Source organism: Nicotiana tabacum, chromosome 19 (genome assembly GCF_000715075.1).
Source record: "Nicotiana tabacum cultivar K326 chromosome 19, ASM71507v2, whole genome shotgun sequence".
Lineage (NCBI taxonomy): Eukaryota > Viridiplantae > Streptophyta > Magnoliopsida > Solanales > Solanaceae > Nicotiana > Nicotiana tabacum.
In genome coordinates, this window is record NC_134098.1 from 55,434,737 (window position 1) to 55,450,377 (window position 15,641).

Below are 15,641 nucleotides of genomic sequence, written 5' to 3' on the forward strand. Positions count from 1 at the left end.
TTTACAGGAATTATAAATGCGTTCTTGTTGATTCTAACTCCATAGACATATATGCGTTAGGTTAGCTTGAATAGGCGAGTAAGAACTCGATAGATTTTTATGAGCAATATTAACCTTATTAACCAATAAGCTAGATAAATTAGTCGGTCAATTCAATTGAAGAATACAATAGGATTGTTAGATAGCCTATAACCCTAGATCGTTTTCATTACATTGATATCATAAAAATATGCTCTTTCTCCGTTCAAAGTTCATTATTTATATTTTTTTATTTAATTAGTTTAGAATCAAATATTTTTAGGTTTAATTCTTGTTTAGATAATTAGGATAGTCTAATTTAGTTAATAGTTAATCACAAGTCCTCGTGGGTTCGACATCCGACTTTTAGTCACTTTATTACTTGACGACCGCGTATACTTGCATGTGCGTTTGGCTACAACAAGTTTTTGGCGCCGTTGCCGGGGACTTAGAAATTAACTATTTTTCTACATTAGGCTTTTACTTTTATCTTTACAAGTTTTTGTTTTCCTTCTCTTTTTGTAAATATTTTATTTCTATAACTATTTGATTTTTCTATTAGTATGTTTCTAGTTCTTTCACCATGACATCTGGGGATGAAATATATGAAGGTAAGGTTATTGATGAAGACTCTTGGTTGACGGAAGACTTATATGACCCGTCATTTTGGGCTTGTCATGACCTGAACTCTTGGAAATCTGAATTTGAATATGGGAGTAAGGGTTGGTATTGGGACGGATATTCTCGATTAAGTGAATATACGGAACGACGTTGTCTTTTAACAACATTGGTGAATGATTAGTCTAAGGAGAGAGTTGATCTTGCACATGAAATTGACAAGTTTGGCTTGGCTTTGCACAACTTGGATATAGATTTGAGTGCAAAAGTTGATGCGTGTAACGCCCAACAATTTAATGATGAGTTGTGTGAAGATGAAAAAAATCTTCTAGACCAAATTGAGGAGCTAAAATGAGAATACCAATCATTAGACCATGTTTTTCTTGAGGATGCCAATATTGAGAAGAGTACTCTAGAGTCCTATGAGGGAGTAGATAACATTACTTTGGGAGACTTGAGTGTATGTGAATATGAGGCTGCAAATAGTAGTAAGTTTCATGAGTTAAGGCGCATTAGACCTCATTCCAATCATTTTTTCACATTGTGTTTAGATAGTAAGATAGTAATCGAGCCATCTGAGCCTATAGGGGAGTCAAAGGGTGAGGATGAGAATTCCTATATTCTTGAATTTGTTGTGCCAAAAAGCAAAAACTACATTCCATGTCTAAAGGCCGAAAAGTACAGAGGAAAAAATTTATTACTTGGTCTGGTTATCTTTGTAGCCCCACCAAAAGAGCATAGTAGAAAACTTGAAACCATGTTAGGGGTAAAATTCATAAGTTCGAGGTGGAGGAAAAAGTGGTTTACGTCGTGTCGCGACGTTAAATTAGGCGCTTGTTGGGAGGCAACCCAACTTTACTGCTTTCTTTTATTTTTGTTTATTTTATTATTTTTTTATTTTTTTATTTTTGTAGTGTTGTTTTATTTTGTAGGATTATGAGCATAGGAAGAAAGTCATTGGAAGTGTGCAAAAGCAAGCCAGATTATTGGAACTAGTGTGAGGTACCCACACAAAGGACCATGCATGGGGGAAGTCTGAGTACCCCGTGAGCTGCTATTGCTTCGGCCTTTGGTCTTTCAGGGAGTTTCTTGTCCACCCTTGTTATTTTTACTTTATTTGTGCATTGAGGACACTGCACTCTTTTAAGTGTGGTATTGGAACTAGTGTGAGGTACCCACATAAAGGACCATGCATGGGGGGAAGTCTGAGTACCCCGTGAGCTGCTATTGCTTCGGCCTTTGGTCTTTCAGGGAGTTTCTTGTCCACCCTTGTTATTTTTATTTTATTTGTGCATTGAGGATACTGCACTCTTTTAAGTGTGGGGTGAAAGATTCTCTACTCTTTCTATAGTATTATATTAGTATATTGTGAGTTTCTTATCTTTTTATTGTTAGTTAGCTTCTTATTTTTAATAGCATAGTTAGTAGAATTAATGGTGTAGTATATTAGTAGTAGTAATTAAAAAAAAAATTAAAAAAAAACAGAAAAAAATTGAGAAAAAATTGAAATTTTGTTCTTGGACTTTTCCTGACGATGGATTTGTTAGACAATTTTTTTGAGGGATTAAAGTCCGATTAAAAATATCAAAAAGATTTTATTTTGTTTTATTTTTGATAGTTAGGTAGTATCCCTTGATTTTTCTTTGGACGCCGGTTCTTTTCCAAGGGTGTAGCTCGAACCATGTGTTTTGTTTTATTTTTTTGAGTAGGATAAGGGAGAAAACCGAGTTGCTCGGAGATACCTTTTGATATGTTTGGTGTTGGCAAGTTAAGTTAGGGCATGCGCTCTACTTCTTGCATATATGATTTGAATTGTAATGCCCAAGTAAATTAAGTAGCCTACATCTTTGACGCCTTTTTCTCAGTTGATTGACTTGTATGCCACCTAGTGCAGTGTTGCTTAAAAAAATTCTCAACTTGATATGCTTGCTTAACCTGAGAGTCACACAGAACCATCTTGAGTGAGTCAAGTGCCATGTGTGTGTAAGGATTGTTGATATTCTGTGCTATCTTGTGTAGTCTAGAACTTGCCCTGTGTGTTAATCAACGCGAAATCATTAAGTTGTACTAGTCTAGGAGATGACGTAGGCGTTTCTTGCTTGACCATAAAGGTGTTTGTCACTGATAAATAGAATTTTTCCATTGCTAACCCTTTGAGCCTATAGCCCGTTTCCTTGGCACCCACATTACAAGCCGTACTCCTACTTTGTTCTTAATATGAGATTGTTGAACCTTTACCTCCTAAGGCACTTAGTTATGGAGGTAAGGTTATTGATGAAGACTCTTGGTTGACGGAAGACTTATATGGCCCGTCATTTTGGCCTTGTCATGACCTGAACTCTTGGAAATCTGAATTTGAATATGGGAGTAAGGGTTGGTATTGGGATGAATATTCTCGATTAAGGGAATATGCGAAACGATGTTGTCTTCTGACAACGTTGGTGAATGATTGGTCTAAGGAGAGAGATGATCTTGCACATAAAATTGATAATTTTGGCTTGGCTATGCATAACTTGGATGCAAATTTGAATGAAAAGGTTGATGCGTGTAACTCCCAACAATTTAATGATGAGTTGTGTGAAGCTGAAAAAAATCTTCTAGACCAAATTGAGGAGCTAAAACGAGAATACCAATCATTAGATCATGTTTTTCTTAAGGATGCCAATGTTGAGAAGAATGCTCTAGAGTCATATGAGGGAATAGATAACATTACTTTGGGAGACTTGAGTGTGTGTATATATGGGGATATAAATAGTAGTACAATTCATGAGTTAGAGCGCATTAGACCTCATTCCAATCATTTTTTCACATTGTGTTTAGATAGTAAGATAGTAATCGAGCCATCTGAGCTAATGAGGGGGTCAAAGGGTGAGGATGAAAGTGCCTATATTCTTGAATTTGTTGTGCCAAAAAGCAAAAATTACATTCCTCATCTAAAGGTCGAGAAGTGTAGAGTAAAAAATTTATTACTTGGCCTGGTTATCGTTGTAGCCCCACCACTGGAGCATAGCCGCAGACTGGATGCCATGTTAGGGGCTCAATTCATAAGTTCGAGGTGGAGGCAAAAAGTGGTTCACGTCGTGCCGCGACGTTAAATTAGGTGCTTGTTAGGAGGCAACCCAACTTTACTACTTTTTTTTTTAATTATTATTTTTATTATTTTTGTAGTGTTGTTTTATTTTGTAGGATTATGAGCATAGGAAGAAAGTCATTGGAAGTGTGCAAAAGCAAGCCAGATTATTGGAACTAGTGTGAGGTACCCACACAAAGGACCATGCATGGGGGAAGTCTGAGTACCCCGTGAGCTGCTATTGCTTCGGCCTTTGGTCTTTCAGGGAGTTTCTTGTCCACCCTTGTTATTTTTACTTTATTTGTGCATTGAGGACACTGCACTCTTTTAAGTGTGGGGTGGAGGATTCTCTATTCTTTCTATAGTATTATATTAGTATGTTATTAGTTTTTTATCTATTTATTGTTAGCTAGATTCTTATTTTTAATAACATAGTTAGTAGAATTAATGGCGTAGTATAGTAGTAGTTTTAGTAGCTTAATTTAAAAAAATAAAAAATAAAAAAAATAAAAAAATTGAAATTTTGTTTTTGAACTTTTCCCGACGATGGATCTCCTAGACAATTTTCTTGAGGAATTAAAGTCTAAATAAAAAACAAATAGAAAAATAGAAAAATCCAAAAACATTTTTTTTTGTAGCAATAATCCCCCGTGGTTTTTCTTTGTGCCTCGGTTCTTTTTCATGGGATGTAGTTTGAACCAGGTAATTTTCTTTTTCTTTTAGAATATATTAGAGTTTAGAAAATAAATGGAGGAAGAAATATGAGATTTCTAGGGGCTCTTGACTTGTTTGATAGTAGCATATTCAGGCTTTGGCATGTGTAGTACCTTTCCTATGTTTTAAAATTGATCATGAAGCCTTTATAAATTGGATAGCATATTTTGTGGCACCTATTTCTCGTTTTCTTGACTTGTGTTCACTTTGCGCTTAATGCTTAATATCTCGTGACTCCGCGAATACTTGCATTGTTTGAGAGTCGGAATGTGACCGTCCTTAGCGAGTCATGTGCTATGTATGGTGAGATTTTTGTGTAGTCTATGTATTGTATTTGTATCTAGAACTTGCCCGGTATGTGAGTTGAAGCAAAATTTTAGGTGATGCTAGGTTTGAGAAATGATTTTAGGCTTTCTTTGATCTTTTTGAGCTTATTGCAGACCATAAATTTTTTTTATCCCTAGTTACCTTTTTGAGCCTATAGACTTTTATTTGGTACCCACATTACAAGCCTATGCCTTTTTTTGTTCTTAATTGAAATTGGTTTGATCCTTTTACCTCTTAAAGCACTTTAATTGTGAAATAAATGCTAAAAGAAGTAAGAAGGGACTAAGTGTGGGGTGGCTTTTGCATGGAACCAATGAAAGAAAGAAGGGTGCATTTATTTTGTAAAATAATACACCACTAGCGGAAATTGAAAAAGAAAAAAAGAAGAAGAGAAAAATCTGGAAAAAAAGAAAGAAAAATATAGATGAATAAATTGTTGTCTTGTTCTTGCTAGTGGGTATAAATTAAAGTAGTGCTTAAAGAAAGAGGAAATATTGTTGGGGGTGATATTATTTGTGAAATTGAAGTGGTGTTGAAGAATTTGTGCTTAAGTTATTTGGTGATGTGTTAAAGTGCTTAGAAGGTTGAGTCACTATTCCTAAAATATATCCTACCCGTCCCTTAGCCCACATTACAACCATGAAAAAGTCCTAATTGATTTTAAAAAATGAGCGAGCTTACATTAGTAGAGATTTACATTAAGGGCAAGCCTATGGTACCAATTACATGCATGTGACTTCTTTTGTGAGAGTGAGCGATTTTTTTGATATATATGTGAGCATGAGATTCGAATGTGTGGATTGATTTTACTCTCTTTGCTTTTGTTACGAGGGCACATGATTTCACGAGGGATAGGTAACATTATTAGACTTCTTTAGGATGTTGGGTGTTCAAGCCATGAGTGCATTATGACATTGAGTCGGTTTTTGAGGCTAGGATTGTTATGAGCATGTTGTCTTTGTTTGAATATTTTTGAAGTATGGCATAAGTTAAAGGGAAGTGTGTGGTGATTGCATACTCTAGAGTTTAATTGTTGCTATCAACCATGGTCAATGGTGTAGTGTGCTAAAAGATAGAGTTATTTATTGGTTGACTCGAGGGCGAGCAACGTTTAAGTGTGGGGTGTTGATAATTGGCTTAATGTATGCATATTTTGATGTATATTGCCTCACATTTTGCTCATGTCTCGAAGATTTGAGATGTATAATATAATAATTTGTGCTAAATTGTGGTATTTCTATGTGTAGGAATCATTCGGATGCAATTTGGGACGAAATGGCGCGAATTGGAGCGAAATTGGGATGGAAAGGCAAAAAGTAAAATTTGAGGGCCACAACCAGCGTAGGGCGCTGGCTGTGGCGCAATTTACAGCACCTAAAATATTTGAGCGCCAGGGCCAGCGCCCCACGCTGCCCTGGACGCTAAAAAACGTGAACATGTCCTATTTCGACTGGGACTCGGTTATTTCGATCCCAAGACGCCCCCAACTCATATAAAAGCCAACCTAAACCTATTTTAAAAAGAGGGGGACGTTTTGAGAGAAATAACATAAGCACAGAGCCGCCGTGGATGCCAAAATTCATCAAGTTCCATCTTTCTCTCACCAAACTTAGTAATTTTTATGTTTCTTTGTATGATTTGTTAGATTTTATTTTGTTTTATTTTTGATAGTTAGGTAGTATCCCTTGGTTTTTATCTGGACGCCGGTTCTTTTCCAAGGGTGTAGCTCGAACCAGGTATTTTGTTTTATTTTTTTGAGTAGGATAAGGGAGAAAACCGAGGTGCTCGGAGATACCTTTTGATATGTTTGGTGTTGGCAAGTTAAGTTAGGGCATGCGCTCTGCTTCTTGCATATATGATTTGAATTGTACTGCCCAAGTCAATTAAGTAGCCTACTCTTTGACGCCTTTTTCTCAGTTGATTGACTTGTATGCCACCTAGTGCAGTGTTGCTTAAAAGAATTCTCAACTTGATATGCTTGCTTAACCTGAGAGTCACACAGAACCGTCTTGAGTGAGTCAAGTGCCATAAATATGTAAGGATTGTTAATATTTTGTGCTATCTTGTATAGTCTAGAACTTGCCCTGTGTGTTAATCAACGCGAAATCATTAAGTTGTGCTAGTCTAGGAGATGACGTAGACGTTTCTTGCTTGACCATAAAGGTGTTTGTCACTGACAAATAGAATTTTTCCATTGCTATCCCCTTGAGCCTATAGACTGTTTCCTTGGCACCCACATTACAAGCCGTACTCCTACTTTGTTCTTAATGTGAGATTGTTGAACCTTTACCTCCTATGGCACTTAGTCGCTAGAAGAAGTAAGGTGAGAGATTGGGAAGTGGCTTTCGAGTGGAACCATGGAAGGGCCCTTAAGGTGCACTAAAATTGTGAATAAAGGTCACTAGCTTCTGAACTTCAATGTATGGAGTGTGTAAAAAAAAAAAAAAGAGAGGAAATTTTTTGCAAGAAAGAGCAAACAAAAGTTCAAATAATGTAGAAAGACACACCTCCTAATCCTTCTCACTCGTGCTAGTGAAACCAAATAATGGTGTATGACAAGTGAATGGGTTGCGAAGCAATTGCGCTTGAATTGTGAGTGTAGTGTATTAAAGTGCTTAGGAGGGTTAGTCACTATTCCTAAATGTATCCTACCCGTCCCTTAGCCTACGTTACAACCTTAAAGTCCTAATTGATCCTAGATTTAGCTAGCTTAGATTAGTAGAGATATACAGTACGGGCAAGCTTATGGTACGACCACGGGATGCACATGAATTCTTTATGAGAGTGAGTGAATGTTGTTCAATTGTGTGATGTCCTTAATTTACGTTCAATGACATATTTAAATTTGTGGACTACTTTGATATTCATTCTTTTGCTTGTGGTGAGAGCACTTGATCTCATAACGGATTGGTGATGTTGTACACTTTCTTGTGTTGGGTGAGTAGTTGAATATGCTTAGTGGTAATGAGTCGTCTCTTGAGTTAAGATGGTTGTGGAGAGGTTGCTTGAGTTGATTGAGTTGGTTGAAAAACATTGAGTATACTTGGGCTATTTAAAAACGGGAAGAATGTGAAATTTGTGTGTTCATGCTTAATTGCCGACATCGATCATAGTCAAAAGGTAGGGTGTTTGATTGAGCTAATTGTGAGGTCCTCTTTCATAGTGCTAAGTATGTTTTGGGGGTGCTAATATAGTTCCATTGCTCGAGGACGAGCAAGAGTCTAAGTGTGGGGTGTTGATAATCGGCTTAATGTATGCATATTTTGATATATGTCGCCTCACATTTTGCTCATGTCTCGATGATTTGAGATGTTTAATATGATTATTTGTGCTAAATTTTGGTATTTCTATGTGTAGGGATCATTCGGATGCGATTTGGGACGAAAGGACGCGAATTGGAGCGAAATCGGGACAAAAAGGCAAAAAGTGAAATGTGAGGGCCACAGCCAGCATGGGGCGCTGGCTGTGGCGCAATTTACAGCAGCTAAAATATTTGAGCGTCAGGGCCAGCGCCCCATGCTGCCCTAGACACTAAAAAATGTGAACATGTCCTATTTCGACCGGGGCTCGGTTATTTTGACCCCAAGACGCCCCTAACTCATATAAAAGCCAACCTAAACCTATTTTAAAAGGGGGGCATTTTGAGAGAAAAAACACAAGCACATGGCTGCCGTGGAGGCCAAAATTCATCAAGTTCCATCTTTCTCTCACCAAACTTAGTAATTTTTATGTTTCTTTGTATGATTTGTTGTTTGGCTACCATGTCTATGTGGAGCTAAACTTCACGTTCTAGGGTTGTGGTTCTTTCATGACTATTATTATTCGGATATTGATTTTACCTTCTTGATTTATCATATTGGTTTATTTCTTCAATCTTGCGCTTAATTATTTAATTGCTTGATCACCAATTGAATATTATCTACGAATCTAGAATTGAACTCGAAAGTGAGAATTCTAGATTGCATATAGGATTAAGTAGAGCAAGTTCTTGAACTCGGGCATCGGGGAACGGATTCGTGGTTAGAATAGACATATACCTAATTGCCTTGCTTGGTTGATTTACAGGAATTATAAATGCGTTCTTGTTGATTCTAACTCCATAGACATATAGGCGTTAGGTTAGCTTGAATAGGCGAGTAAGAACTCGATAGATTTTTATGAGCAATATTAACCCTGTTAACCAATAAGCTAGATAAATTAGTCAGTCAATTCAATTGAAGAATTCAATAGGATTGTTAGATAGCCCATAACCTAGATCGTTTTCATTACATTGATATCATAAAAATCTGCTCTTTCTCTGTTCAAAGTTCATTATTTATATTTTTTTATTTAATTAGTTTAGAATCAAATATTTTTAGGTTTAATTCTTGTTTAGATAATTAGAATAGTCTAATTTAGTTAATAGTTAATCACAAGTCCTCGTGGGTTCGACATCCGACTTTTAGTCACTTTATTACTTGACGACCGCGTATACTTGCGTGTGCGTTTGGCTGCAACAAGACCAAGTCAAATAGGCATAAACTAATATTTGCAACTATTAATTCTACAATTAAGGGCAAGAATAAGGCTAAATAATAAACACCCAGCCATAAACAAGCCATAAATCAAACACCCATTAGGTTCGCACACTAGGGTTGGGTCACAAACCTAGCTAAAAATCTAGTTACTCATAATGGGTATAGAGGAAAATAGAGAAGAAAAGATGATAAAACTCATATTGCAAGATTAAAAGATAAATATTCAATGTTAAATCACCAAAGTAAGCTAAAGTTGCCTAAAGGGGTAAAGAAAAATGACTACAAGACTTTCAATATTCAAAACTTGACCTAATTTCGTGAAAGTAGTCTATTTATACAAAGCTAGAATTTTCGGACAAAATTGCCCTTTCGGAGGTTCTACGGCCGCACAATTATATGTGAGGTCCGCACTTCTCTTCAAATCCAAATAGGAGTTGACTTTGTGGAATCACAATTCTAGATTGTGGCCGCATCTCTCATATTGTGCGGTCCGCACAATTCTTGGTGCGGCCGCACTGGCTCTTCTACGGACCGCACATTTCCTGAGTGCGGTCGCATAGCTGTTTCTTCGATCGTACAATTATTGTGAGGTTCATATTTCTTCTTGAGCTTGAAATGAAACTCTCTGAACTTTGGCTCTTACGTAGCTTCTGTGGCCGCACAATAATTGTGCGGTCCGCACTTTGCACTGGGGCTCTGTTGATTTTCCTTCACATTCTGCGGCCGCAGATAGAAATCTGTGGTCCGCATTTGAGCTTTTGGGCCTGATTTTTGTCCTTGTTCAGATCACTCCTCCTTGAGTTGGATTTCATTGTAGTGGATAATTTTCCAATACTCCTGTAGGTAAGCATATTTCATCAGTTTTCGGGAATACAATTAGATACTTTTGGACTAAAACGAAAGCTAAAAGGTGCTAATAAGTAGTCAAAATTTCCATTTATCAACTCCCCCAAACTTAAGCTTTTACTTGTGCTCAAGCAAATAAGGTAATTCCCACCTCCACAAGATAAGAGCTATTCTAGCTAATCTAAGGTGAATCAAACACACATCAATTGGGACCAACAATTACCCACAACACCTATGAATTATCAACAAGGCAATGATTTGAAGTTTTAAGCACAAATAGTTCTAATGTGACACTAGAGCATCAAGAGTTGACTTTACTCATCAAGGAAGTTCGCTCTTTCATGTAGGTCATTGTGGGTCCCAAACTCCTCCTCCTCTACTCTCCATTAGCATATCTCACTTAAGAATGTAGCACTCACTTCAAGGATTTGTGAAAAGTTCGCTCATCTTTCTCAAAAGAATGTCACAAGTAAGGCTCTAAGTACCTTATGCTTGCCCCTCATGTAAATCACTGCTAATGTAAGGTCACTCGGCTTGAAATCACATACGGCTTTTTCGGAATGTAATGAAGGCTTTTGGACTAAGGTAGGAAATGTTGGAATAGAACGGGTTCATCTTTCTTTAAGCACTCCATTTTCTCTTGCTGGCTCATGCTTTGCCGACTCTTTGAGTCATTTTCTTTTTCCTTAGGGGAACTAGAGAGACTTAACATCACTCTTTCTTGGTCATGATATTCGTTTTCTTCTTCTTTGTTTTCTCCATGCTTTGCATTTTTGCTTTTCTTTGAATCCCTTCAACTCTTCAACTTATTCATTTTCATTTTGCATTGCATTTTTTTTCTTTTGTTTTTTCTTTCTTTTTCTTTGCCTTTACTTTTCTTCATTTCTTTTCTCTTTTTGTACCCTAATACCACTTTCAAATTTCTCGTCTCTCCCCCAAACTTATGTTTTAGCCAATTGTTTCTCAAGAGTGTTAAGGATAGCTCGACTGCCAAGAGAGGATTACTACAAAACGGGTAAAGACTTGTAACATGGTTATCAAATGAGAAAAGTTTTAGGCTCAAAAGGGTTGACTAGGGATAACAACATTGGTGGGTCATAGAAAATTTCAAAACGGGTCAAGGAGAGCCTACAATTAATTCTTAAGCCAAGCAAAACTTAGAATTTCGCCTAGAAACACATTCGGGGCAAGTTCTAGACCATTCACACGGGTACTTGGACTTGCAACAAAAGATCTCACCTCTCACACAGCTGGATTGTTCAAGAGGATAGAGTCGAGGGCCCACAACAACCATATTCGAGATTAAAAATCACTAATGGTTCAACTAAACCACTCGATGATTGCTTAAGTCAACACAAGAGTCAAAAGGTCACTAACTCGAGCTATTTCTTTCCAAGAACTTATTTTTAATCATAAGTATGTAGTTAAGTGTATTGGTACCAAGTGAAGCATGCTTGACTCTTTTAGTTCGATTCAATTAGGTCCTCTTATTCATTATTACTATTGTTCTTGCCTAAACATAAAAAATGGACTCAATCCCTTAAGAAGGTTGTCACGCCATCCATCGTTGGGAAGAGTCACCCGGTTCACATAAAAACCACCTTTGGAAAGAACCGTGACATTAAGAAAACCAAAGGCTTATTGATCACTTATACATGAAAAGAAACTACTAAATTAAAAATAAGTTATTAAAGTAAATAAGAAGCTATTAGACTAAACACTGACTACTGAGAAAACAAAATAAAGAAGCTATGAAGTAAACTGCTAAAAGCATAAATGAATATACAAACTGATAAAGGGAAAGAGAATATATACATCAATAGAGAGAGAAGAATATGTACATAATGAAAGTAAAAATAAAAAGAGAATGTTATCAGTTATTACAGGCCAATGTCAAATGTCAAATCAAAATAGACTCCACCCCCAGAATAAAAATAAGCATTGTCTTCAATGCTTAACAAAATAAAAACAAGGAAGGGAAATAGTAGAGAGGACTCCCTAAGTGGTCTCAGTGTCCATAGCAACATCACCTCCCTCAGTTTCCTCCAACTAGATCTCATCATCCTCTTCTCGGGAGTAGCTGGGTTGGTTAACATCTGTAGCACCGCCTCAGCAGTGTGGGTAGCGAGGTCTGGCTCCTCAGACTAGCCAGTTGGTTCCACTGGTGCTAATGGTACTGATGGATCTGTCTCCATCAGTAAGCCAAATGGAAGATCTCCAGCGGCTTCTATCTTGGTCACCTCTCATCTCAATTTGTCAACTGATTTCCTCGAAGCTTGAGATTTCCTCATCTTCTTCACCTGCTTCCCAATCTCCTTAATTGCTCCCCCATGTGCCACCAAGGTGTCCATGATGATCTTCTGATTCTCCAATATTTTCTTCAAAGTTTCCTCCACTGACGGAGGAATCTGGGGTGCTGGGGTAAAAGTCTGAGTTGCAACAACACTGGATAGGTCAGACAGCTTTGTAGTAGCTGTCTGCATCTAGTTGTTGAGACTCACCAGTGTCTGGGAGACTCGCAGTGTAGAGAGTGGATAAGTAGAGGAGGAAGGCACTGATACTGATGGCCCTGAAGATGGAGGTGGAGGTATGGCAGTTGTATCAGTGGAAGGCCCGACTGCTGCGGAAGGCATGGCTATTGTAGAAGGCATGACAGCTGAATCTGCAACTACCACCGACGGCTCATCAGACTGGCCTATGGTAGTAGTCGACTTACCCTTGTTCTTCAGGTTCCTTGGATCCTTCAAAGAGTACCAGGAGAAGGGCTTCTTAGCCCTAACCTTCGTATCAAAGCTCTTGGGCTCCACCCCCGCATCCGTGAGATACTCCGTGATAGTGTTGGGATACAGATAAGAGCTTTCACCATGCCTGACAACCAGAGACATGTTGGCCGACATGATGGCAACCACATTGATTGGGTAACCGGCCATGATGGAAGCAACTATGACTGCCCGAGGGATTGGGAGATTATTTTCATTCCGGCTTGGGTCTATGCGACTGCACACAAATGTTTGCCACCCTTTTGCTTCAAAGTTGAGGGTGTTCCGCTGAATGAGAACCCCTACTGTGATCCATGGTGGTGGTGGTCCTGAAGCTACTAGTATCTCAGCTAGCCAAGGGCAAGCTGCATTACCCATTGCAAACTTCTCTAAATACTGCACCGGCTCCATATCCTCGAGCCCCAAATAAGTGTTGAGGGAGCTCTGATCAAATCGTACTTTCAAGTTCCTCACCTTAGTCACCTTAGTCCCCTTCTTGATGTGCGCCACATTGGCGTAGAACTCCCGGACTAAGTGCTCCTTGGCATCCACCACCCTTTTAGTGAACCATGCCCACCTTTTTCTCTCCCAAAACTATTTTGCCACATTTGGATTGTACCTATCCACGTCTTTCAAAATAAACTGACGCTCAAGTGTGAGCGATCTCTGAGGCCACCACTCTCAGAATCCGTTGAAAGCGGTCAGGCTCACAAATCTGTCTTCCCAAATTTCCTTCTTTTTCGACCTCTTGAAGCCGCACTGATGGTTCTGCGGTCCGCACAATTTTAAGTGCGACCGCACAATTGAAGTGTGGTCCTCACAATCTTGAGTGCGACCGCACAATTGCAAGCTCCAAAATGATAACTCTCTGAAGTCAGAGAATTTATCGATCTACGGCTGCACATACTTTTCTGCGGCCGCAGTTAAATTTTTGCGGACCGCACAATTTTTAGTGCGGTTTGCACAATCATTGCACAATATTTACCCTAGCCTAATGATCTGCGGACCGCACAATTCCTTGTGCGGCCGCACAATTCAAAAACAAACAACAGTCACTTAGGGTTTTTCAATTCATGAACAATTTAGACATGGTATTGGCAATTTAGACATGATATACAGTTTATCCATCCCCCAATTAGCAAATAGGAAGTTAACCATACAATTTTAAGCTTACATGATAATGAATTTTAACATTAGGTCTAAAAATAACTAAACTAATTATGAACAAAATTAAGCAAATTGAAAAATTTAATCATGAATTGAACATACTAGTAATGTAGTGATGTAAGGAAGAATCAAAGATGATGAAATGAGAGTAAGATGCTTGAATCAATTGAGTGCACTCTACTTGCCCTAGTGTCAAATGTTTAAAGTTCGTAAAGTTTGAACAGTGGTGAGGAGGAACTATTTATAGTTGGCCGGTTAGGGCAAGGACTCAAGAGCTGAGTGTGGCCGCACAATTTTGTGTGTGGTCCGCACTCTTTTACCTATTACAAATTACCCTTTTGATGATCTGCGGTCCGCACATTTTTGAGTGCGGACGCACTTTGGCCATTTCTCTGACATGCACAACTTTAGAGAGTTTTCAATTTCTGATCTCCAGTTATGCGGCCGCAACAAGAATTATGCGGCCGCAGATCCCTTTCTGTTGTGGCCTTCAAAATTATGCGGTCCGCACTTTTTTCACACTTAGCCACTTTTCCTGAGCACAGTTCCTACAAAGCACAATCAATCCTGTAACACACTTCAAAACCAGTTAGCACAAAACAAGACTTATCTAAAGAAGAAGAAAAAGGAAAAGAAAAAGAAACATGGGTTGCCTCCCAAGAAGCACCTGATTTAACGTCGGGCACGACGTAGATTATCATCAATCACTTGAAATGAATCACTGCCGCTATGTGGCCACCAATATTTCCCAGATAGTGCTTCACCCGGTGAGCATTGACTCTAAATATTTCATCATTATTATTCTTCAAGTCTAATGCACCAAAGGGTGTCACACTCACAACTTCAAATGGGCCACTCCATTTAGATTTTAACTTTCCCGGAAACATCTGTAACCGAGAATTGAACAATAACACAAGATCACCTTTTTTAAACTTCTTGTTCCGAATGTACTTGTCATGGAGGTACTTCATCTTCTCCTTTTATAAGGATGAACTTGTATATGCATGGTACTGAAATTCATCAAGCTCATTCACTTGTGCCACCCTTAAGTTGGAGGCGACATCCCACTCAAGATTTAGCTTTTTCAAAGCCCACATGGCCTTGTGCTCAAGTTCCACCGGAAGGTGACAAACTTTCCCAAACACTAACCGATATGGAGACATCCTAATCGGTGTTTTGTAAGCAGTCCTATAAGCCCATAAAGCATCATCAAGTTTCTTTGACCAATCCGTCCAATTGGCATTCACTATTTTTGATAAAATACTCTTGATCTCCCGGTTGGAGACTTCCTATTGTCCGCTTGCTTGAGGGTGATAGGGGGTCGTGACTTTGTGAGTGACACCATACTTGCTAAGCAAGGTATCAAAATCTTTGTTGCAAAAATGCGACCCCCCATCGCTTATAATGGCTAACGAAGTACCAAACCTTGTGAAGATGTTCTTGTCATTGGTAACCACTATCATGCCCCCTTTCTTTGGGACACATTGCACCGGAGAGGTCCACGAACTATCGGAAATGGGGTAAACAATCCCTGCATATAACCACTTGATGATCTCCTTTTTTACCACCTCTTGCATTGCTTTATTTAGCCTCCTTTGATGTTCA